Source organism: Odocoileus virginianus, chromosome 21 (assembly GCF_023699985.2).
Source record: "Odocoileus virginianus isolate 20LAN1187 ecotype Illinois chromosome 21, Ovbor_1.2, whole genome shotgun sequence".
Taxonomy (NCBI): Eukaryota; Metazoa; Chordata; class Mammalia; order Artiodactyla; family Cervidae; genus Odocoileus; species Odocoileus virginianus.
The window spans coordinates 38,276,041-38,301,955 of NC_069694.1; the positions used below are offsets into that span (position 1 = coordinate 38,276,041).

The window sequence follows — 25,915 nt, forward strand, 5'->3', positions numbered from 1 at the left end:
GAAGATTAACTCTAGACTAAGCAATCAGAATGATGCTGATCAGACCACTGATGACCAATTTCAAAATGACTGTCAGAGAAGACTGTGCTGTTTCTGAATGTAGCCCCTTCCCTCTGTCTATAAAAGCTCTTGCCTACTGGTTGGCAGTAGGGGGGGAATCAGTCTTTGGATAGGAGTCTGCTTCCCCGCCCCGCCCCCCTGAAATAAAGCAAACTTTCCTTTCCACCAACCTTGCCTCTTTATTGGTTTTTGAGTGGCGAGTAGTTAGACCCCACTTTCAGTTACATTGAGACCTAGGTGACAAGCACTGTGCCAGGTACTGGGGAGAGAAGGAAGAGTGAGGTAGGTGCCCCATGCTTGTGATACCCTGCCTGACCTTCAGATCATTCTCTGTCCTTCTCTGTGCTCTCAGGAGGCTGATCCCAACAGCTGGAACAACAGGCCTCCCTGGCCTATGGATTCTGGCTGGGTCAAGTCAAAGAGATTACCAGCAGATGATCAAGGGTGAAGGAGAGAAAGACTGGGATGTTTCTTTCCTGTCTTCCTCATCACCCATCCTGGTTGGGCAGGGACTGTTTCTTCTGCTCTTGGCCACTGCTCCTGCCAGGCAGCCCCTCTGCTCTGTCTCCAGCTCTTGCTGGATTCTGGTAACTCTTCCCTGCCCTTGCCCTTCAGGCCTGGAAGTGATAACAGTTTCCCACTGTAATAAGGCTTTGAATACTTCATCACCCCTTGTTGGAATGACTCATACTGCCTACGGTTCTTAAAAGAAAAAGAAAAAAATCCCTTCTTAAACTTTCTTCAATTAAACTCTAATTTGATTAAGTTTACTGTTTCCTGCTAGGTTCCTGACTGACATTGGTCCTGCCCTCAAGTTGATTACCAAACAAGTCAATAAACAGCAACTATTCAATGTGAACATGACTGTGATGACAATTCTACTTTCTGGCTTCCTGGGTTAGACATTCACCAACCTGTGGAAGAAAGACATGAAAATTATAGCAACAACCAAGGTAAACACTTAGAGATCACTGAACGAAACTGCCATTTCAACCTAGGCGTATTGGTTTAGAACCTATCATAGGTGAGGAAATGTAGGGGTAGGAGGTTTGAAGAACATAAAATAGGAGAATGGGATCAATTCAGTGGGATTAAAAGCTAATATTAATAAAGGTAAATAAAGTATAAAAGAAAGACTTGGAGTCACAGTGGGGATATAAGCATTTCCCCAATAGCCTCCTCAGTTTTCAAAATCATTTGTAAACTAGAAACTTATTTATATACTGATTAACAAATCATTTTCTGTACATTCCCTCTCATTTGTGAAGCAATCCCTAAATCAGGCATGATAAACATGGAAAGATGTGCTTTGTTCAAGTCACATGGTGATCCAGCATTTCATTTTGGTGTTTTCATCAAGCACAAAATATTCAGCTGTTGCCTCATTTTCCTCAACTCTACTGCAAGAGAGAAATGAACAAGGCAGTTGAAAAAGTGTCCCAAGGTTCATGCAAAAGGGAGCAGTGGTTTCTGATTTTTCTTCCTATTTTAACTATGAGCTTGCTCATAACTCTTTGGCCTAGCTGCTGCTGCTGCTGCTAAGTCGCTTCAGTCGTGTCCGACTCGGTGTGATCCCATGGACAGCAGCCCACCAGACTCCGCTGTCCCTGGGATTCTCCAGGCAAGGATACTGGAGGGGGTTGCCATTTCCTTCTCCAATGAATGAAAGTGAAGTCGCTCAGTCGTGTCCAACTCTTAGCGACCCCATGGACTGGAGCCTACCAGGCTCCTCCGTCCATGGGATTTTTCCAGGCAAGAGTACTGGAGTGGGTTGCCATTGCCTTCTCCTTGGCCTAGCTAGACAGTGCCAATTTCAACCTCTTCCCAAGCCCTGCAGAGGAAACAAGGACTCAGGGGATTTTTTTTTTATACTTTTATTTAAGAAGCTGTATGCATTTATTTAAGAAGCACTATTGTATGTCTGTTCTTGTTAGCCTCTCCTTTGGCCGCTGGAGACAGACGCAGAGACTTGTGAGGGAACACACACACAGAATATGACAATCTAACATGGCACACACAGTGACCGACTCACACTTAGGCTATTGAGAGAGCAGAGAGGCCCTGAGGTCAGAGGAAGTGTTCTTGAGGAGTGAAGATTAAAATGAATCCTAAAGGAGATGCAGGAATTTGCTAAGATGAGGGAGCAAGTTGGGGGAATAGTCTAGGAATAGGAATAGCAAACGAGAAAGCAAGCAGGAAAAAGACACCTAAACATAGTGAGTGCAGGAGAAACCCAAGCATTTTAGTGTTGCCTGAGTGTGGTGGGACGGAGGGCCCTTCAGGAAGGGCCTTAGACTCGTGTTCATGTCCAAGAAGCAAAGCAAAGTTCTGGAATCACTTGTAAGTAAAGGAGCGGCTTGGTCAGATTTGCTCCTTGGCTGTCTCATTCTGGAGATGGTGGGGAAGACAATTCTGAGGGGAATAAGACAAGAGGCAGGGTATAGGGAATTCCCCGAAGCTCTATCTGTAATTACCTTAGAGGGAGATAATAGGACATCAAAACATTTCTCTTTAAGTAGGCAATTTCCCAAAGATTAGGGAAAATGAAGTTACACAGACTGTGTTTTGGTTGAGTGCATTCATCCCTTGATATCCATGGGGAATTAGTTCCAGTACCCACTGTGGATGCTCAGATTCCATCAAGTTCCTTCCATATCCATGTGTTCTTCATCCAAGGATATAGAGGGCTGATTCAGAAAACTTACACTTAAAAATGCAGTAAATCAGTGACTTCCCTGGTGGTCCAGTGGTTAACTGGGGCTACAGGTTTGATACCTGGTCAGGGAGTAAGATTCCATATACCTCTTGGCCAAAAAAACAAAAAGTATAAAACAATACTGTAACAATTTCAATAAAGACTAAAAATGGCTTACATTAAAAAAAAAAAGACACCAACAAAGCCAAACTCAGTAAATCTAAAACAATGCCATGATTCCCAAAGTATCACTAAGCTTGTTTTTGGAAAAAAATAAAGCAGTTAAATCCATGGTATTTAGACTCAGAATCCTCAATCTTGGTTTTCAGGGGAAACAAACCAGTGAAAGATACATCTACTTTTGAAGAGAAAGGGAGCAATAAGTTCTTGCTCTGATAGGAAGCTCTCACATCAGCGAGGTCTGTGGATAGAGTGCACCTGAGCGTGGCATTCTCCCCACCCTTTTCAGGTGATGTCCATTTCTCTCACACTCGCCTCACAAGAGTCAACCAGGGTGGAAGCTGAGCTGCTCCACAGTGAACAGGCCTTCAGTCTCCACCCTGCACTTCCTGTCCATGCGGAGGCTGTGAAATATCCTGCTCTGAGCCTCAGGTAAGAGGATATAGTACAAGGGGGTTGGTGCCACTTCCTACTTTGCTCTCAAAAAGATTTTTGGTATTTTAAAGAACAGAAAAAGAGTGCTCATTGTGGGCGTTCCTGTGGATGGACTTGGACAATCTGGACAAGTCTGTTCAAAGCTGTACTGTAACAGGCAGGGACTCGTGTTGATGTTTGTTGTAGGAATTTGGGCAAGAGATGAGAGAACAAATCACAAACTGGGGAAACTTAGTAGCAGGGAAGAGGGCAAGGGAATTGATTTGTGGTTTCGGAGGTAAAATCCAGAGGTCTTGAGAAATCATTTGCTGTGGAAGCTGATGGAAAGGGAAGATTCCAGCAAGGGGCCTGGCTTTTGAGTTTGAGTAGATGGTAGGGCCACAGACCAAAGTGAGGAACCAGGAGGCAGATCAACTTTGGAGAAAACAAAGGGTTTAGTTTTGGTCATGTTAGTTTGCATTGCCCGTGGAGTAGCGAGGTGGTTATTCCCTGGAGGTGGAGAGACAATCCACATGGGTAAGGTCAAAACACCAGGCTAGTCTCAGGGTAAAGCAATGGGGATATTTCCTTTGTGTAAGTTTTAAAAAAGAGAAAAATATTCTTGGTTGAAAGTGGAGTGACCTCATGCAGGAGGCCTCCTAAGTGCGGTGTGGAGACTTCTGGGGATGGCTAGGTGTTTTCTTTCAGGGCCTGTTGCTGTTCCTTCAAGCATTGCCTACTGCACCGACACCAAAGGAACATGCTTGATCTCTTTTGTGAAAGTCCTAAGTCTGGTGGCTGGGGGCTGGTTGAGCCTCTGAAATATTCATCCAGTGTAGGGCAGTTGCCCAGTTTCTTCATTTTTACCCCGACTACAATTAGGGGAAATCACTTGGATGAACTGAGATATTCAAAGCAATGAGAAGAAAAAGATAGATATTAATATCCTTCACACAAGATGAACTGTAGAATTTGGGGAAATTGGCATTCTTACAAAATGACATAGTATGATGATAATTTGTTTCAAAGGGACAACAGCCCAGATTACGCTAGAATTCTGCCATACCAAGCCTCTAGAAGCAGGTAGAGGAGAAATAGGGCCTCTTGGTAGTGCCAGGGCTGAGCTCCTGATGAGAAAACTGTGTTCTCTCTTTCTCTACCCAGCTTTCCCCCTTCCCTGCCCCCACTGCAAGTTATTTGCTCCTTGATCAAACTCAAGAATTTCTTTCAGATTTAGCCAAGTGTTCCCCAGAACCTTCGGTGGTTTCCTGGGGAACGCCTTTTTTCCTGATTTTCAGTTGCCACAATTAATTCACTAGCATGTGTCCCCTATTTTGCAAAAATTAACTGAAAGTGCTTTAGCACCCTTCATTCCTGGGGAAGTGATCCTCAGTCATCTTTTCCAAAGTAAAGAGAAACCAAGAGCCCTCATTCTCCTTATAGCTTTCGAAAGTTAGAACTAGGTGGGACCTCAGGAAACAGGTACTGAGTTTCAAACCCAGACCTTCTGAATCAGGTTACCACATCATGCTTTTGACTAAACCTGTGTAATCTACAGCCATAGTACAGTATTTGTACTTCATGGGGTTTTGGTAGGAAAGTTTGTTTTACACAAGGCTATGATGAATGAATCATACTATATTTGAGGCATTCCAGATCGTTATGTAAGATTGGGTTCCTTGACAAAATTTTCATTGAAACATAAAATACTAAACAAGCTAAAATAATTTTTCTCCAAATGTGCAATTGCAAATTCAAAAAACTTTCCTAATTAAAACGTTGACTAAAATTTTAAATGAGTCTATTTGTTTATAGTAGAGAAAAATAAATGCAAATTTGCAATTAAATATTTGGCTACTTGAAAGAGTAGTTGCTACTTTAATTCTTCGACTAGCATGATGATGTATTTAGTTGGACACTTGACACAGCCAGAAATATATAATCCGCTCAATTTAATTGTGAATCAGTCAGTAATGTCTGCATAGTGTTCATTGGGCAGAGAATGTTTTACTAGGTACTGTTTTAAGAAAAAAATTTTAGCACAGTCTCTGTCTTCGAAACCTCTGCGTGTATAGTGGGTTGAATTCTCAAAGACAAGACATAATTCACTTCTCTGTAGTCTGTTGGGTGACTGGCAGTGTCAGAAGAATGGTGGAAAGAATTATAGGAATCTAAGGCTGATTGGTGAAGGGAATCCAGTTCTATGAGGGAGTCAGAAACAAGAAGATGAATAAAATATATATGAATGAAGGAGGTGAATATGGCAAGCTAGTTTATGAGGCCTCAGTCAGCTAATTATTATAGAGGAATAGAAAAACTTTTTGATACAGAGAGGAGTGAGAAACAAAGAAAATGCTGATGGGGAGAATTTTGCAGGTTGCAGTTAAGGTCATGGGGGAAAGAGTATTCCTGGGAAAGCTATATCTATTTATCTATAGCCATTTTCTTCTAAGTAAAAATCATTTAATGTTAATCTTGGTAATAGCTAAAGCATGTTATTTTCTGAACAAGTACATATAGAAACTGACTATTGAGATAAGTATACAAAAGTCTTCATAAGGAATCAGCATTTAAAATATTATTAATGTTTTGAGGCCATTCTGATCTGTTCTCAATTCCCAGTAGGAGATGATCAACTTTCCCAGATTACAGGCCTTTGGATATGTGGTTCCTCCAACTGGAAGAATTCTGCCCCTCTCTTCATGGGGCCTGTTCCAGCTCATCCTTCAGATGTGAGCTTAAATTACACCTTCCAAGACACCTTATAGAAAGTTGAAAGATTCCTTCCTTTCATTTTTTTCTCTAACACAGTGCTTTAGTCACTGCCCTACTTAACACATCACATGTCTAAGTGATATATTTGCATGTTTATTTGCTTTCTTATTAAATGGGTGTCTTGCTACACCATATGCTTTGTGAGGGCAGAGGCCACATTTGTTTTACTCACCACCATGAGCTAAGTGTTTACCTAACTCATTGCTTGGTATGTGGTTGAAATGAAAAGAAAAATTGCGTAATAAATTAATATCTTTCTCTAATGATTTAAGTAGATAAAGTTTTAGATTATTTTTTAAGCAAGAAGTTGGATATTTATTTGACATTCTTATAGCTATTTAATCCTCTGATTTAACAGCCAAGAAGTCAGTTTGACACTGCTTCATGGCTTTGTTGATTAGAAATGAAAAATACATAATTTTTTCAATCTCCTGATCTCTGCTTAGGACCAGCATTTTCTGGTGATTTGAAAAACTGCTCATAAGCAGGTTTTCCCTGGCAAGATTGAAGAAGGTCTTTCTGCTCACTGTTTGGCCATGGCGAGCTCAGAATTGAGAAATGATTTCACAAAGTTTCATAAAAAGCACTAAAAATATAAAACTGTGACATATACAACATTTTAAAAAATAAAATTTATAAGAAACTCTAGGCATAAAGTGGAGTCCATTTAAAAAGCTGGTCTGAGAGAGATAAATGTTTATTCCTTTTTAGATTCATTTCTTCTGATGTAACTGTATTTGTATATAACTTTAGATATCCTTGTGTAACAAGTTTTCTCAAAATTTGAGGTAAGGGACATAACCATTAATGTACTTTACAAATTTTTCTGGTTAAAAATGCTTTTGGGGATCAGTTTTCCTACACGAGGTGTTTGGGTTGTAACTGCAGATGTTGCTAATGGGTGAGGAGTCTCTGAATGATTCTTAGGTGGAGAGTGTGTGTGTGTCTGTGTGTATTGCTTGTATATGTATATATTTTCTAATAAATTGTAACTATATGTGCTTTGAGAATTGCCATGGCTGAACAGCTGATGATGAAGGTACTTCATGAAGGAATTTAATATGCCTTTTTAGATATTTCTGCTGTTTTTTGTTTTGCTTTGTTTTTTAAACCTAGATTAAGCATAGATCAAGAAACTGGCAAAGGAAAGAAATTTTACCCCTTGGGTTCAAGCCACTTTCCATTGGGAAATACTCATCATATAAAAGTAAATACTCTTTAAGTATCTAGACTTTTTGCAATCTCCCAAGGCAGGAATATACAAGCTGTATTGTAACCTTATATTGAAACCTCTAATTTCTGCTGTACCTGCATTACTTAGTTTTCTTACAAAGTATTTCATATGTTTTATATAGGTGTCTTAATGCTTTACCCTTAGTGAATAAAAGTTTTATAATGAATAGAACTACCCTCTTAAAAACTCACCATAAAACATTTTATAAAATCTTTAAATTTTATTAAAAATTTTAAGTATATTGTATATATAGATACGGGGCTTCCCCGGTGGCTCAGAGGAAAAGAATTCACGTGCAATACAGGAGACGTGAGTTCAATCCTTGGGTCAGGAAGATCCCCTGGAGAAGGAAATGGCAACTCATTCTTGTCTGGAGACATGGACAGAGAAACCTGGTGGGCAGTGGGGTCACAAAGAGTTGGGCATGACTTAGCAACTAGACAGCAAAAACATAAATAGATATAGCAAGCTATGCCAGTGCAGATGTATACAATTAAAAACATTATTTTGTTAAATAGAGTCATTACTAAGCAAATAGGGACTTAGGGGCTGCTTTATTGAACTGAATATTAGGATATATATGTTATATATATATATATATATATATATATATATATATATATACTATACTGTGATTGTAGCTGAACTTGTATGTTTAATAGTATTATCAGTTCAGTCACTCAGTCACGTCCGACTCTTTGTAACCCCATGGACTGCAGCATGCCAGGCCTCCCTGTTTATCACCAACTCCTAGAGTTTACTCAAACTCATGTCCATTGAGTTGGTGATGCCAGCCAACTGACTCATCCTCTGTCATCCACTTCTCCTCCTGCCTTCAATCTTTCCCAGCATCAGGATTTTTTTCCAAGGCGTCAGTTCTTCACATCAGGTGGCCAAAGTACTGGAGCTTCAGCTTCAGCATCAGTCCTTCCAATGAATATTCAGGAATGATTTCCTTGAGGATGGACTGGTTGGATCTCCTTGCAGTCCAAGGGACCCTCAAGAGTCTTCTCCAACACCACAGTTCAAAAGCATCAATTCTTTGGCGCTCAGCTTTCTTTATAGTCCAACTCTCACATGCACACATGACTACTGGAAAAACCATAATTTTGACTAGACAGACCTTTGTTGGCAAAGTAATGTCTCTGCTTTTTAATAAGCTGTCTAGGTTGGTCATAACTTTCCTTCCAAGGAGTAAGCGTCTTTTAATTTCATGGTTGCTGTCACCATCTGCAGTGATTTTGGAGCCCCACCCCCCCCAAATAAAGTCTGTCACTGTTTCCCCATCTACTTGCCATGAAATGATGGAACCAGATGCCATGATCTTAGTTTTCTGAATGTTAAGTTTTAAGCCAGCTCTCCTCTTTCACTTTCATCAAGAGGCCCTTTAGTTCTTCACTTTCTGCCATAAGGTGGTGTCATTTGCCTATCTGAGGTTATTGATATTTCTCCTGGCAATCCTGATTCCAGCTTGTGCTCATTCAGCCCAGTGTTTCTCATGATGTACTCTGCATATAAGTTAAATAAGCAGGGTGACAATATACAGCCTTGACATACTCCTTTCCCAATTTGGAAATAGTATTGTAAAAAGACATATTTTCCTGAAGTATTCATGTATGCTGACGAATCTCTTATACTCTGCTTTTCAATTTCATCTAGTTATAAAATGATTCCTTAAGTTAATCACTTAAAATGTGCTTCTCCCTTGTATCCTCCATTTCACTATTTCTTTCCTAATCAAGTAACTTAACAATGAGCGGTTTTCAAAACCTAATTCAACATTTTTTGTAACAAGTGCTTTTTAAAAATACTTACATTTGAATCCAAAAAGAATGGTTACAATGTGTTAAAGACTATCTATAAAATTAATATTAGTGTAGGAAATACATGTGTCATATCTTTATGGCTAAATCTGCTGGGTAAAATTCTTTTAAAAAATCTGTATTCTAGCATAAAAATCCAAGTATATGTATATGTACTTAATATATATTATGTATGTATATATATGTATGTTATATATGTACATATATACAATCTCAAAATATACAATTTTGGCTTTAGAACATGTAAGTTAAAAATTTTAATATTGTTGACCCAAGCACCCTGCTAATTCCCAGGTGCTCATAAGACACTGAATGTTTATTTCATGAAGACTATATATCTTCATATATATATCTTCAATCTTGTGCTTCTGCTTGTATTTATGAAACAGATCCACAGTCAGAGCAGAGAAAGTGTAAAAAGGGAAGGTTCAGGTCACAATCACACAACACAGACCTTCTGTCACCTAGAACCTCAAAATGTCAGGACAGTTTGAATGTGGAAATGTAAAATGACAGTTTTTAGTTATTTGTTTCCATACCTTCCAAACAAAAACATTTTATGCAATTGTCCTTCCTGCCTGATTTAGGAAACTTCAGGTCAATTCTGCTATTGGTAATCCTTCTGGGCCTGAGGTCTCCACCATTCATTTTCTTTCTATGGGTCTCTGATATGAGTAACTGAGCTGATTCTTGAAGCATCAGTACAATTGCAAAAGCTGACAAGAGGAAAGGGATTTCCTGAAGGGAAATTCTGAAGGAAAAGGGTGAATAAGGCTATGAAGATGTGAACAGGAAGGGTTATCCAGTGAGCTTAGACTTCTGGGTGTCTAGGAGCAAAGTAGTGTTACTCCCTGGGTTTATCCCCAGAGCCAAGCACAGAGGCTGTGATAGGGTGGGTGCTAAATTCTATCCTGTGATAGGGTGGGTGCTGTTAAATGACTCAATATATTAATAAATAAAAGTAGGTTGTGGTCTAATAGTAAAGGCTTTCAAAACCATGCTAAGGCATTGATATTTTGGGGCAACTTGAGTTTTAGCAGTTTAGTGAAGTTCTGGCCAATATGGTAAAATATAGTAGGCAGGAGACCTATTATCATATGACTGTGTTAACATGGTCAGTGAGAGATAACTGAATTTAAGGTAACAACTGTGGGAAATGAGAGGGAGCACTCCCATGCTCACTGCAGCCCTGTTTACAATATCCAAGATGTGGAAATGACCCGTGTCCATGGATGGATGAATGAATAAACTGTGTGTGTGTGTGTGTGTGTGTGTGTGTGTGTGTAATGGAATATTTAGTCATTAAAGAATGAAATTTTGCCATTTACAACAAAACGGATGGACCTCAAGTGCATTATGCTAAGTGAAATGAGTCAGTCAAAGACAAATGCTATATGATCTCACTTGTATATGGAATGTGGAATCTGAAATAACAACAACTTCATAGATACAGAGAACAGATTGGTGGTTGCCATAAGCAGGATTATGGGGTGGTAGAAATAGTTGAAGGAAATAAAAAGTTAAAAAAACAAGTAAGCAAACAAAGCCTAATCTTCAAGGATCAGAAGAAAACACACTTTAAAAAAGCACTTTAAAAACTACAAAGTAAGGAAATTTTGTGGCAATACTTGAAAAAGTGAGCAGGTTTGTGATGAAATAAAAATACCTAAGATGAAATCAATCTAGTATTAAAAAACCAAAGTACAGAGGTTTTAAAAATTGGTTTTATAGGACAATGACACAGTAAGTCTATGAAGAAGACTTATTCTTTTTGTAAGTCTATATCAATCTTGCTACATAAAATAATATAAAATATGAGGGAAACATACATTTATAAATATTAAATTTAAAAGGTAGCCTATGGGGAGGAGACAAGATAACCATAAAAAAGCAGGTAACTTTGTCCTGAGTTGAGCAGTTCAAATCCTTCATTGATTTTTTTAAAGACGTAAATCATGTGTTATCAATTGGTCCAGGTCAAATTTCTTTTCCAGGAAATCATTCACCAGTTTTGGAACATGATCTTTGCTTTTCCAGTCTGTAAATAAGCATACATGCTCTCTTTAGAGTTTACTAAATGAATTTTATATTTTATTATCTTATATTTGTTCCTTCTCTCTCTTGTACTGTTACCTTTATCCTGGATGGTATTATTCTCAGCAGCACACAATGGAACTGCATTTCTCCCTTCTTAAGAAACAAAGACAGAAACCTCATGAAAAAGCTTTCTTGTTCCCACAGCTTCTAACTACCTCATATCTCTTCTCCTCTTAGAGAAAAACTACTTTGCAGGAAGAATTGTCTCGTGTCCTCAGTTCCACTTCCTTTTCTCTTATTTTCTCTTGAGCCCACTCAGTACCTGGCTGCTATAACGCTTGTCAAGGTCACCAGAGACAGATACTATGGTCAGTGTGAGGCCACGCCTTTTCTCTTTCCACAGTACCTGGGACACAAAAAATGAGAGGCTGTATGGTACAGAGGAGATTCTTCAGAGAGGGCTCCTTAGAGGAAATAAGACTAAATGATAAATAAACAATAAGAGATATAAGTTGAGCTTCCTCACTTTGACTATTTGTGTGATGTAGGGACATTATGGATTATTGATGAGTTAGAAGTAGAATTCACATATTCACTGAATGCCTTTTGAGTACATGCTAAGTACCAGGTGTCTTCCCTGATGGTTCAGATGGTAAAGAATCCACCTGCAATGTAGGAGTCTTGGGTTCAGTCCCTTGGTTGGGAAGATAACCTGGAGAAGAAAATGGAAACCCACCCCAGTATTCTTCCCTGGAGAATCCCATGGACAGAGAAGCCTGGCAGACTACAGTCCACGGGGTTGCAAACAGTTGGACATGACTGCGTGACTAACACTTTCACTTCAAGTACCAGGTACCATTTCAGGGATGGGAACATGATGGAGGCAAAAAAAATGCCCAGTCCCTGATCTCAGGAAGAACAGGAAGCCCAAGAATTCCCTCACTTTAGTTCAGGGAGACTGACAGTAAACAAATATTGCCGAGTACATCATCAATGACGAGAACGAAGGAGAGAAACAGAGTGGGGGCAGTAGGTTGTGCAGAAGCTGAAGCTAGGGAGGTGAGGACGGAATGTGATTTTTTTAAAGCTTAGGGAAGGCCAGTCTGATAGGGTGACATCTGAACAAAAACATAAGGGACAGGAACTATCCAGAAATCTTGGGGTAAAGTAGTTCGGGGAGACAGCAGAGTAATTATCAAGGCGTTGAGGTGAAGTGTTGGCCGATGAGAACAGTGAGGAGGCCGGTGTGTCGGGAATAGAGGAGAGCGGTAGTAGTGGCTGGGCTCGGAGGGCCGGATCACATGGGGCCTTTCGGCCATCACGTGTTTTGAGATTTTACTCCTGAGTGAGAAAGGAAGACGTTAGAGGTGTTTGGGAGAAGTGTGACCTGATCGGATTTTCCTTTTAATAGTCTCACCCTCTGGCTGCTCTGTAGGGAATACTTTAGGAGACAAAGGGCAAAAGCAGGGAGACCATTTCAGTTCAGTTCAGTTCAGTTCAGTCGCTCAGTCGTGTCTGACTCTTTGCAACCCCATGAATCGCAGCACGCCAGGCCTCCCTGTCCATCACTGACTCCCGGAGTTTACTAAAACTCATGCCCATCGAGTCGGTGATGCCATCCAGCCATCTCATCCTCTGTCGTCCCCTTCTCCTCCTGCTCCCAATCGCTCCCAGCATCAGGGTCTTTTCCAATGAGTCAACTCTTTGTATGAAGTGGCCAAAGTACTGGAGTTTCAGCTTTAGCATCACTCCTTCCAATGAACACCCAGGACTGATCTCCTCTAGGATGGACCAGTTGGATCTCCTTGCAGTCCAAGGGAGACCATTTAAGTCATTGATATCATGCAGGAAGAGGTGACGGTGACTTGGACAAGTGATGGTGCTGGTGAGAAATGATCAAATCCTGGGTATACTTTGAAGGTAGAGACAATAGGCTTTGCTGAAATACTCATGGTATGAGAGAAAGAGCATAACCCAGGGTTTGAGGCCTGATCAACAGGAATGATGGAGTCATCATTTATTGAGATGGGAAGGTTGGGAGACAGGAGTGGTTTGGGGCAGGTAAAGTTCACATGTCTGTCAGCTATCCAAGTGGAGATGCCAGGTATGCAACCTTTATGTCTTCAGGTCTAGGCTGAAGATATAAACTTAAGTGTTGTGGGTAGAATGTATTTACAGTCTTGAGACCACAGAAGATCACCGTGGAAGGAAATGTAAATAAAGAGGAGAAGAGGGCTGAGCACTGAACCTTAGGACACACCAAAGTTAGAATCTTAGGGATGTGGGGAACCCAGCAAAGATTCCTGGAGGGAGTGACCAATGAGAAAGAAAGAGGAGGAGGAATAAAGGAGAAAGAAGAGGAGGAGGAAGGGAGCAGGAAGAACAACAGCAGCAACAACAAAGTAATATCTAGAAGTGAGGTGCACAGGGTGTTTGAGAAAGAGGGAGCCACCAGCTGTATCAAATCCTACTGATAGTTCATTTAAGACCAGGACTGAGTTGACCATTGTCTGTGTCAGTCTTTCCAGTGTTAATTTCAATCATCCCCATAAAATGGGACAATCCCTTTTATTTTGGCTTTAGATTCAGAACTTTCTATTGATGCTATTTAGTGAATCAAATAAATTCTATTTTTCACACACATTCTCATGTATGTTGAAAATAATAGATTAAGTCAGAAATTTCTGTTTCATAAAATCATCCCAATAGAGAGTGCTGGAGCCTCTCATTTGGGCCTTTGGAGAACTTGAGTTGCAGATGCTAATATTAAAAATATGCCCACCAATACTAGCAGTAAGTCAGGGTAGGGGGATTATCTTTTGTACCATCATGGCCACAGTTTCATTGTAGATCACTTCATATCCATTCTTGGAAGAAAGACTTTTCAGGGAGGATATGATGAAAAAAGAGACTTCTCTCATTGTCCACAGAGTTAAAGCCACATTCTCAGGCCAGAGACTCTGTCATTCTTACCTTCAAAAATGCATCCCTTCCACGTGCATCCAGTGAAGAGCAGCATTGGGTTGAAGTGAGCATCTTGGCTGATGGAGGAGCCCCTACCTCCACCTTGACCACATAGTTCATGTTGCAGATGCTAAGGCATCAATCTAAGTTTAGAACGAAGAGAATGTTTCTCATTTCATGTTACAGATTCAGAAATACCCTACATAGATTGTGGTTCTAATAGTTGATTTATTTTCCAAGTCATGAACTAAAATTAGGCCCACATGCCTTTTGCTTTATGCTTACTTTAAAAAATTCTCAACACAATTTTAGTCACAACTTAAACTTGTTTGTACATTTGACTTTTAAGGCAGAAAGTAGAAATTAATGTGGTCAGTCTTCATGGCATTTTCAGTTTACCATGGACCAAAATGCAGGGGGAAGTTTCCTATATTTTCAGAACAATATCACCACTTGAGAAGGCTTAGAAAGCCATTTGAACTAAACTAAATCAAATTACCTAGAGTGAATCAATTGACCCAGTTTTTTAAATTAAAGTTTAGTATGAAAATTAAATACTAAAATGTAGGACAAAGGAATCCCTTTCTTGGTTCCAGTTCTGAGACTAATCCCACATTTTCTGGTCATCTGCCCATTAACTATTCATTAACAGTTTTTCTGAATACTTGATAGGTTATAGCAATAGATGTTATTTGTTAGAGACCCATGTTCATTAAAGTATCATCTGGAAATCAACAGACCCTAACAATATCCAATATTGCATATTTACTGTGTAAATGTGGTATTAGTTGCTATGTAATAATTCTAAGTGACACCAGGGAAGGGGAATGACAGCAGTGGTAAAGACTACTTATTCCTAAGGTACCAAAAGTATTAGAGCAAATTTAGTCTACTGCTCAATTGGGAGCAGAAGTGACTGTGTCCCATATTGCAGTTCTTTCTTACCCTAAGCCAGACTGGGGCTTTCTAGTCCAGAAGATCTGTCCTCAGATCTAAGCAGAAGTCTGGTGCTACTGGCTGCCACAAGGGAGGCATATTTTAGAGAATTGAAGGCTCCTATTTTGAGAGAATTCAGATAAGAGAAAGCAAAGCTCACGTATAGTGTGAGAAATTGGCTACATCATGGTTTTGAGGAAAGACTGCCAAATTTGGAATTGCCCCTCCACCCATGCCCTGTTCTCCTGCTCTCTCCCCAGAGAGTCACTTTAGGCTATTTGGCTTATTAAAGTTCAAAAGATGTAATCATTGTTGCCAAAAAAAAAAAAAAGAAAGTGCCATATATACAAAGCAGATTAATACTTGAACACTTTGCCCTGATGGTTGACTCCCTCGCAGTCTGGTCACATGAGGGTGGTGTGATGTGACACTTAGCTTCTCAGGCAGACCTGCACATAAGTTTGTGTATGGCTTTAGGTGCAACTGCTTCACGATTACCAGGTATTTTGCCTAATAGGTAGTTACTATCAGTAAAGCTATGGAAAATGAGTCTACCTTTGTGCAATCAAGGTAGTTTGTGTACTATGTGGCTCCCCTTATCTTGGCTCTTACCAGAGTTTCAGGATGCCCAATAACTTCAAAACTGTAGCCCATAGTGTCCCCTGTCATTTCCGACAGCACCTCACTGATGGTGAAATCCTTGGAGCTGATCACTCAGTATCTCCTACAGCCATGGCCTTTTGAAATTTGTGTTTGTTGAGGTCAACCCCAATGATCCTGGATGCACCAGCTGACTTACAGCCCATGATGACCGAAAGGCCAACTCTTCCCAGGCCAAAGACCACACAAATTGAGCCAGGGGTGACCTGTGGGGAGATAAGTCCTGTAAATGCTAGACCTAGGGTCAAAAGGTAGAACCTGCAAAGTATCTCCAGTATCAGAATATGAAATTCAGAAGATCACTTTGATGAGTTGTTAGGACTGAATGACTCATTCTCACGACAGTGCCACAAAGAGAACCAGAAACAGCACAAACTCACGCCAAGTTTGTTTTAGATTTGGTTTAACCAGCATGTTCTTAGTGATCATAACTGAGTATTTTTCATTGAAGTTGAACCTCCATGTTGAAATAGATTATCGATCCATGTATAGCTTCAGGAAGAAAATGTAGTTAAATCAGTTGGGGGATTTTTACCCCGTACTATGTGTTATTAGGGCTTCCCTTGTGGCTCATATGGTAAAGAATCTGCCCATCATGCAGGAAACCCAGGTTCAATCCATGGGCTGGGAAGATCCCTTGAAGAAGGGAATGGCTACTGATTCCAGTATTGCTGCCTGGAGAATTCCGGTGGACTATGCAACCAGCACATAGGCCCTGGGTTGCAAAGAGTCAGATGTGACTGAGCAACTAACACTTTTGCTTCATGCTATATTAAAGAAGATTCTAGACAAAAGTCATCTTCCTGCTAGAACACTCTTAATCCTATTACACAGCAGGGAGCAAGGAAACCTGAAAACAGAAAGACCTGTATATATCTATGCATGTGCTTTGAAATGTCTAAACTTATAAGCAGGGATTTATGTGGGCACAGCAGTGCCATACCCACTCTCCATGAGCTATAATTTCAGCTGTGGCCTCCCAAACTCTCGGTTCAGTTCCTGAATTTGGAGCTTTGAAATCCGTGTGGCCATTCTCTCAAATATCATTCATCATTCACTCATCCACACAACAAATTTTATTGATGAATTCTTTGTCATCAGAAACTAAACTGGGCATGTTCTGCCTTTTCTTGTAGTTTCTCTGGTAGTTTTACTAGCGCAGTAAAAAAGTAGAATACTAATTTAAACTATATCCAATGTCCCTTCTCTCATCTCTTTCTTGGAATAAATCTGTTTGAACAGCCATATGTATATTTTCCACAAACTCCTCACCTTTTTGGTCTTCTTTTGGACATATATTTCCTTTATTGGGACATCCCTTTTCTTTATTCATTCATACATCTCTTTTTTTCCAATTATTATTTATTGAGTCATTACTATGTCCAGGCTCCTTGCTAAGCAGTGTAGTGAACAGAGACTTTGTCCATACCTTCCTGGAGCTTGTGGTTAGTGAAAAGTAAAGGTATGAGAATTTGAAATTTGGGACCATACTATTAATGAAGCAATCATGTTACCTTGAATAACAGAAAGAGATTCCTGCTTAGATGGAGTGGATAGAAAGAAATAAAGAACTTCTTTGAGCAAGCAGGTGATTTTCTTTTTTGAGAAAACATGTATTTCTCCTTAATTTTTAGATTATATTTTACTAGGATGGAATTCTAAATTGGTAGTCTTTCTGTTTCTTCACTAGTGGCTCAGTTTAAAGAATTTGCCTTCAATGCAGGAGACCTGGGTTCAACTTCTGGCTCAGGAAGAGTCCCTGGAGATGGGAATGGCTACCCAGGAATGGCTATCCAGTATTGTTGCCAGGAGAATCCCATGGACAGAGGAGCCTGGCAGTCTATCAGTCCACGGGGTCACAAAGAGTCAGGCATGACTGAGTGACTAACACTTTCACTTTTCTGTTTCTTCCAGTATTGTATCTTTTCCCAGCAGGTGATCTTTAAACTGAGAATAATGTTAAGGAAGCAGCCACATAAGGGCTCAGTAGATGAATGTTCCAGACAATTAGAATACTTCATGTAAATATTTTCATGCAAGACAGGGACAGCTCAGCAGGCTTACAGATCTCATGAGAGGTGAATGTGAGTGGATTATAGTGGATGAGATGAGATTGTTTCAAGAATGGAAGCTATTGAAGGATTTTTAACAAAGATGTGATGCAGACCAGTTTATGTTTTATAAAATTACTCTGACTTATAAATGGAGAATTACTGGGAATGGTCAAGAGGAGTAATGAAAACAATAAAAGGGAGGCCACTGGGTCCAGTGAAGACACGATGATGGTATTGAGATGAAAAAAATGGAAAGATTTAAAATATACCTTGAGGGTAAAGTTAGCAGGACTTGCTGCTGGATTATATATAAGGTGATGGAGAGGGAAGATAGAGGATGAAGAAAATTAGAGTGGGCATAAATATGGCTGGGTGACAAGGAGGAAGAAAATTAAGAATTCCATTTGATACATTCTGAGTTTGAGAAATCTGTGAGATCCTCAAAGGGAGGTGTCAGGTATGGCATTGGATGAAAGAATTTGGGGTTCAGAGAGAGTACTAGAGATAGAAATTTCAACCCAACTAACATATGGACAATTTTTAAGACTTCGGAATTGGATGATACCACCACATACAGGATTGTCTGTGGGAATGGTTTTAGTGTTTATGAATTGTGTGTTATTTTACCCGTTTCTTCTACTCATTAAGAGTGACATAGTCAGTCAGTTCAGTCCCTCAGTTGTGTCTGACTCTTTGTGACCCCATGCACTGCAGCATGCCAGGCTTCCCTGTCCATCACCAACTCCTGGAGCCTGCTCAAACTCCTGTTCATTGAGTTGGTCATGCCATCCAACCATCTCATCCTCTGTCATCTCCTTCTCCTCCCATCTTCAACCTTGCCCAGCTTCAGGGTCTTTTCCAGTGAGTTAGTTCTTCGCATCAGGAGGCCAAAGTACTGGAGCTTCAGCTTCAGTGTCAGTCCTTCTAATGAAGCTTCAGGACTGATTTCCTTTAGAATTAACTGGTTTGATATCCTTGCAGTCCAAGGGACTCTCAAGAGTCTTCTCCAACACCACAGTTCAAAAGCATCAATTCTTCAGCACTAGGCCTTCTTTATGGTCCACATCCATACATGACTACAGGAAAAACCACAGCTTTGACTCCATAGATGGACCTTTGTAGGCAAAGCAACATCTCTGCTTTTTAATATGCTGTCTACATTGGTCATAGCTTTTCTTTTTTTTTTGGTCATAGCTTTTCTTCCAAGAAGCAAGTGTCTTAGTTTCATGGCTGCAGTCACCAACTGCAGTGATTTTGGAGCCCAAGAAAATAAAGTCTGTCACTGTTTCCATTGTTTCCCCATCTATTTGCCATGAAGTGATGGGACTTGATGCCATGATCTTAGTTTTTTGAATGCTGAGTTTTAAGCCAGCTTTTTCACTCTGCTCTTTAACTTTCATCAAGAAGCTCCTCAGTTCCTCTGACATAAGTTGAGTCCAAATAATCACTCTTAAGCTTTCATGTTTTCATACTATATGCTAGCCATTAGAGGTTGCATTTTGTCCCCCCACATAACTACTTATACGTTGAAGTCTCAACTCCCAGTACCTCAGAATGTGATCTCATTTGGAGATAGGGTTTTTTTCAGAAGTAATAAACTTTAAAATAAGGTAATTAGATGGGTTCTAATCCAGTATGATTGATGTCCTTATAAAAGGGGGAAATTTGGATAAAAAGACTGGCATAGAAGCAAGGTGATATGAAGAGACATTGGGAGAAGACAGCCAAGGAGAGAGACCTGGAATAGATCTTTCATTCACAGCTCTTAGAAGAAACCAGTCCTGCCAACACTTTGATTTGGGGTTTCTGGTTTCCAGAATGTGAGACAATAAGTTTCTGTTGTTTAAGCCACTCAGTCTGTGGCAGTTTGCTACAACAGCCCTAGCAAATTAACATGCCAGCATTAATACTTATTTTGTGAAAAAAGATAATTTTAGATGTGAGTCTAAATTTTAGAAAAGAAACGGAAGGAAATACAAAGGAAACAAAATTAAATCTAGAGATTTTATTTTCTCTTATTCAGAAATAAAATTTTGAATCTGAATTTTTCATTTTCTTCCAGTTGATTTGGCATTGTATAGAAACAGCCTGCATATGAGATGCTTTAAAAAGCTTTGCTTTTTAAAAATCTTCAGTTTTCCTTAAAAAAAAAAGCATTTAAAAAATAAAATAAGAAACTAGCCTACCCTGCTTCTTACCTTGCCAATCTTAATAGTGGCCCCATATCCAGTGGAAAATCCACATCCAATTAAACAGACTTTCTCAGGAGGAGCTGCATCATCAATCTTAGCAATGGAAATTTCACCCACCACCATGTACTCAGTGAGTGTACTGCTGCTCAAGAAGTGATAGACTGGCTTGCCCTTGCACGCAAATCTAGTGGTGCCATCAGCCAGGACTCCATGACCTGTAATGGTTTGATATGTCAAATACTCATGTTAATTCAATTCAAGAATTAGCACAGGAACAATTAAATGGCATTAGAGAAAAAAGACTGAAACCTACTCTGCCCTTATACAAAGGTTGCCAGATGTGTAGCGACAAGTATTGCATTCTCTACACTGAGGCAGAAATTGGGAAATGACTTTGTCATCTAGAGGGAAAACATGATATAATGTGTTGGTCGTTAACATTAAAGGATGAAATAGATGAATGTAAATTGAGCCCATGCCACATGCAAGAATTGCCTAAGAGTAGAGGCATGCCTTGGAGATATCACAGGTTCAGTTCTAGACCATTGTTGTAAAGTGAGTCACACAAATTTTTTGTTTTTTCCAGTGCATAAAAAAAATCATGCTTATACTACCCTGTAGTCTTTTAAGTATGCCATAGCATTGTGTAAAATAGCAGTGTATATATCTTAATTAAAAATTTTGCTATTGGAAAAATGGCACTGATAGACTTGCTTGAGGCAGGGTTGCCTCAAACTTTCAATTTGTAAAAAAAAAAAAAAAGCATTTTCTTAGAAGCATAGTAAAGCAAAGTTTAATAAAACAATGTATGCCTGTATCCTAAAGTTTATAAGCACATCAAATTTGTTTGCTAAAGGTTGAGACTTTGCCAAATTAAATTTCACTCTATACAACCCATTTTCCTTGTGTTCTTTTATCCTCCTAAATTCATTAAGGCTCCTCTAATAATTCCTAGTTGCACTATTTCCTTTGATAGGATAGATAACCCTACTTATCTCAGACTTGTGGCTTGACATTTGCACACCTGTTTTCATGGTAGTGACTCCTTCTCCAATGCTGTCTACAACCCCAGTGGCTTCATGTCCCACAATCACTGAAAACTTAGACAGTATTGTTCCTTTTTATCACGTGGTTATCTGTTTGACAGATTCCCATTGCCAACATCTGGGTTCAAAGTTAAGAACACTGCACGAACCAGCAAAGGGGTTGTTTTACAGTTGGGAAGACATTTATCTCTTTCTTGAAAAGACTATAATTGTTTATGCTGGATGACTGCCCAATATAATAGTGTTGATTCTCAAATTCTGAGCTGAGGATCAACCATCAAACCAGAATCTCTCTCTTTAAGGAATTTATAGTACTGTTGCCTCTGGCTGTATTTTGAATCTCAGTCTTTTTGAAGTAAACTGATGCTCCTGTGAGGGAACTAGAATGCAGTTTGTTATCAGGCACAAAAGTAGATTTTTACAGTTAGTTCTTCCTCTTGATGAAAGATAGAGGGAATGAGAATGGTGTGCAGAAGAGAAGTGAGCAAAATTGTATGCTATCACAGTGCTCAGATAACAAGAGATGGTCAAAGAAAGATGGCAGCAATGACTATTCAATAACCTGGTGACCAAAACAATGGTCAGGCTCTGTCCAAAGGAGTGGGGGGAATGTTCCAGGAAGCTGTTATTTCTCCAGGCACAAATGAGTTCCTTATTCTTTGTGAAAAGTAATCTCATTGTTATTTGATACCCAGAAGTTTTTAAAAATAGTCATTAGTCATAATGATTAACCATTTTTTATCAGTGTCAATAAAAATTCAACAAATAAAAGTTATATAGAGCAGATTAGTAGAATTGTTTTTTAATCAATAACTAAGTCATTAATTTTATACCTACTATGGCCTTATCAATTTAAAAAAAACAGAATGAGAGTTAATAACTGAATATTGGGGAACATTTCCTTATTTAAGGATCCAACCTCACAATAATGATATACTCAAAGTAGGGGTGATGAAATTTTAGGCTTATATGCACTTGCAGACTTTATTTTTGGGGGCTCCAAAATCACTGCAGATGGTGATTGCAGCCACAAAATTAAAAGATGCTTACTCCTTGGAAGGAAAGTTATGACCAACCTAGATAGCATATTATAAAGCAGAGACATTACTTTGCCAACAAAGGTCCATCTAGTCAAGGCTATGGTTTTTCCAGTAGTCATGTATGGATGTGAGAGTTGGACTGTGAAGAAAGCTGAGCACTGAAAAATTGATGCTTTTGAACTGTGGTGTTGGAGAAGACTCTTGAGAGTCCTTTGGACTGCAAGGAGATCCAACCAGTTCGTCCTAAAGGAGATCAGTCCTGGGTGTTCATTGGAAGGACAGATGCTGAAAATGAAACTCCAATACTTTGGCCACCTCATGCAAAGAGTTTACTCATTGGAAAATACCTGATGCTGGGAGGGATTGGGGGCAGGAGGAGAAGGGGACGACAGATGATGAGATGGTTGGATGGCATCACTGACTCAGTGGACATGGGTTTGTGTAAACTCCAGGAGTTGGTGATGGACAGGGAGGCCTGGCGTGCTGTGATTCATGGGGTCGCAAAGAGTCAGACACGAGTGAGTGACTGAACTGAACTGATGCACTCTCAGGTGATTACCTTAATATGGACTTCTTTCGCCTTTGGTGTATCTCCTCAATGGAAAAGGGTTTCCTCTGTTCCCATAGCACAGCCACTTTACGTTTAATAACCTAAGAAACTGGTGAGAGTTATAAACAGGTTCCAACTTTGTCTTTACAGTTACAAACTCTCCAAACAATACAAATCTGGACAGATCACTTTGTAATCTTTAGAGATCATCTTATGTACACCTGTGTTTTATATATGAGGAGTGCAGGCCAGAGACACTAACAGCTGGATCCTTGGTGACAGAACACGTGGGAAGCAGGGCTGGACCAGATTCTGAGGTACACCCTTTCTGGCCCTTTGCTTTTTCTCTGCCTGTGCTTACATAATATTTTACTAAACTAGGTTCTTTTACTACCATTCAAAGTAACAAAATGTCACCTGTGTATCACTTATTCACAAGAGCAGATTTATAAAACAGAAAATGTTGTTGATATATATCTTCAAGAATCTAAGCCAGTATTTAATAGCTATATAATCATGTGGCAATGGTGAGGATATTAGAAAATTAGCTTGTTTAGAGAAGAAGGGAACCTTGAACATCATATGCGTATAGATTGCGAATTCCTGAATGACGGTTTCTTTGCATCTCCTAATCCTTTTTTGTACCCAGTCCAGTTCTTGCATCTCATGGGTCTAGATAGGTGAGGTAAGGCTTCTCATCTCTGCTGCTGCTAAGTTGCTTCGGTCGTGTCCGACTCTGTGCGACACCATGGAGAGCAGCCCACCAGACTCCTCCCCTCACAGAAGTGGAAATTAAAGAGTGGAGCATCTCAGTGAGGAGCCTTCAGCTGTCCAGCTGGTTTGGGTAGTTATTTAATTAAAGAATTTTGCTGACATTATTGAAATCAGAGAAGGGGAGAGAGATTGTTTTCTTGATTTTCCATCCTCAAATCTGTTTAGGAATCCTATAAAATATTTTAATTCATTTGTTCAGATGCCAAATGAGTTATCAGTTATCTTTCATCTTACTTGTCAACTAATACACCATTTCTAAGATCTGCTTCAGATGGATAGTTACATGGCTCTTTTACAAGAGACTTTGAGAAATGATATGCTGGAAACAGATGGGACGCTGAAAGCCATCAGTGATTTTAACATTCACCCTCAGCCTCTCTGAGGCAAATGTCATGGGTCACAGTGTTGCTGACTCTATTGTTTTGTTCCTGTCCTCTTTGTTGTTGTTGTTCAGTCACTCAGCCATGTCTGACCCTTTCTGACCCCATGGACTGCAGCGCACCAGGCTTTCCTGTCCTTCACCATCTCCTGGAGCTTGCTCAAACTCATGTCCATTGAGTCAGTGATACCATCCAACCATCTCATCTTCTGTCGTCCTCTTCTCCATCTGCCTTCTATCTTTTCTACCTCTGTTGACAAAGTAATGTCTCCACTTTTTAATACACTGTCCAGGTTTGTCATAGCTTTTCTTCTAAGGAAAAAGAAGAAATTTCATGGCTGCAGTCACTGTCTGCAGTAATGACCCATGAACAATATGAAAAGAGTCACAGTGCAATGTGGTCCAGTCTTGATGCTAGAAATTTCACATCACAACCCCACACTAATTCCTGCTGGATTAATAGTTGGGATTTAAAGTCAAACTATAAATATGAAGTATGTGGAGCATGGAGGAGTTTTTGCGCTTGAGAAAGACAGATAAAAGTCACACTGGAAACATCTAAGAATGAACATTTTGTGTGTTGAGAAGTACTAAATAGCAGTATGTGCCATTGAAAGTCAATTTATGGAAACATTTTGCTTACCAGAACAATTGCCCAGCTATCCTGAAATTCAGTTATTAATAATGTCAATAGAAACCACATTTTCCCATTTTTCTTACTGAAAAAGCTCCCATATGCTGTTTTACCCTGTTTCTTTTTTTTTTCAGTACAAAAACATATATTTTTTCTATGAAGTAATAGAAACTAGAGAGTATTTCTACCACATCCTTCATTACTAATGAAATGATTTACAAATAAGTGGCTTTGGAGGTGAAGTACTAGACTGTTTCCATCTCTTTCTTCACCATGGGTTTCCAAGTTACTTAACTCCGTGTCCTGAAGAAGAGGCAGGGCTGGGTGTGGGCTTCTTATATGTATATGTACATGTAGAAGACCAGAGAATGCCAACCCAAATATTCGTCTTTGGCATAAGGATTTTTGGAGTGGACTATTTTGGGAAATAGCAGATATAGGAGAAGCACAGGAAATAGAGCATGCATTACATTTTCATAAAGGAAATCATCATTTGTAAAAACATCTACCTCCCTCTACCAGGAAGAGAAGGGTGACTCTAAGTCACAAGAGAATCTTATCAATGGAGAAGGCTGTGAATTAAATCTGCATAACAAACAGCTGTTTGGCCCACTTTTCCTGGTCACCTTCCAATAACTTGCTTCCCCCACACCCATCTTCCTTTGCTGTAGCTGAAGATGGTATTTAAGCTCAAGTTCTAGCCACCTCTTTTGAGTTTACTCATGCCTGAGTTTCTTCCATGCATGAAGGAAATATACAAGTTAATACATCCTGTTTATTTTTTTCCTGTTAGTCTGTCTTTTTTTTTCCCATTTATTTTTATTAGTTGGAGGCTAATTACTTTACAATATTGTAGTGGTTTTTGCCATACATTGACATGAATCAGCCATGGATTTACATGTGTTACCCATCCCGATCCCCCCTCCCGCCTCCCTCTCCATCCCATTCCTCTGGGTCTTCCCAGTGCACCAGCCCTGAGCACTTGTCTCAAACACTTATTTCAATGCTATTCTCTCAGAACATCCCACCCTCGCCTTCTCTCACAGAGTCTAAAAGTCTGTTCTGTACATCTGTGTCTCTTTTCCTGTTTTGCATATAGGGTTTCTACTGGCATTCTCTGAAATCCCAACCCCTTGCTCTCCCTCATCCCCCAGGGTATGCTTGCTCAACAGGCTTTTAATTCCCTAAGAAATATCCCCAAGTATTTAATTATGTTAAGATATTCAAGTTCTAACAACCAGACCCATATTATTAGATCATGTGGATACAGAAATGTTCTGCTTACTTTCCCAGGGGTGCCCATTCTGTCTTTCTTTTTGTGTTGTATTTCAGTAAACAGACTTTTTCTGCCTGTTGATTAGCTTAGTCTGTGGTAAATAACAGCTTCTTGTGCCCTCAGATAAATAGTCTGGCTCAAAAGTTATGCCTTGAGTGATATGACTTATGCCTTCTAGACTTTCAATGAGCC

General features: G+C 39.6%; 1 protein-coding gene and 1 pseudogene across 1 annotated transcript in view; one reads left to right on the forward strand and one right to left on the reverse strand.

Moving 5' to 3' along the window:
* The first annotated feature begins 3,245 nt into the window (after positions 1-3,245).
* The window catches only part of C21H4orf17 (chromosome 21 C4orf17 homolog), a 92,841-nt gene continuing 70,171 nt past the window's right edge, over positions 3,246-25,915 (forward strand). The window contains exon 1 of the mRNA XM_070452172.1: positions 3,246-3,367. The gene's annotated coding sequence lies outside the window, so the exon portion shown is untranslated. The remainder of the gene's footprint in view (positions 3,368-25,915) is intronic.
* LOC110144516 (all-trans-retinol dehydrogenase [NAD(+)] ADH7-like) lies at positions 9,421-25,780 on the reverse strand (annotated as a pseudogene).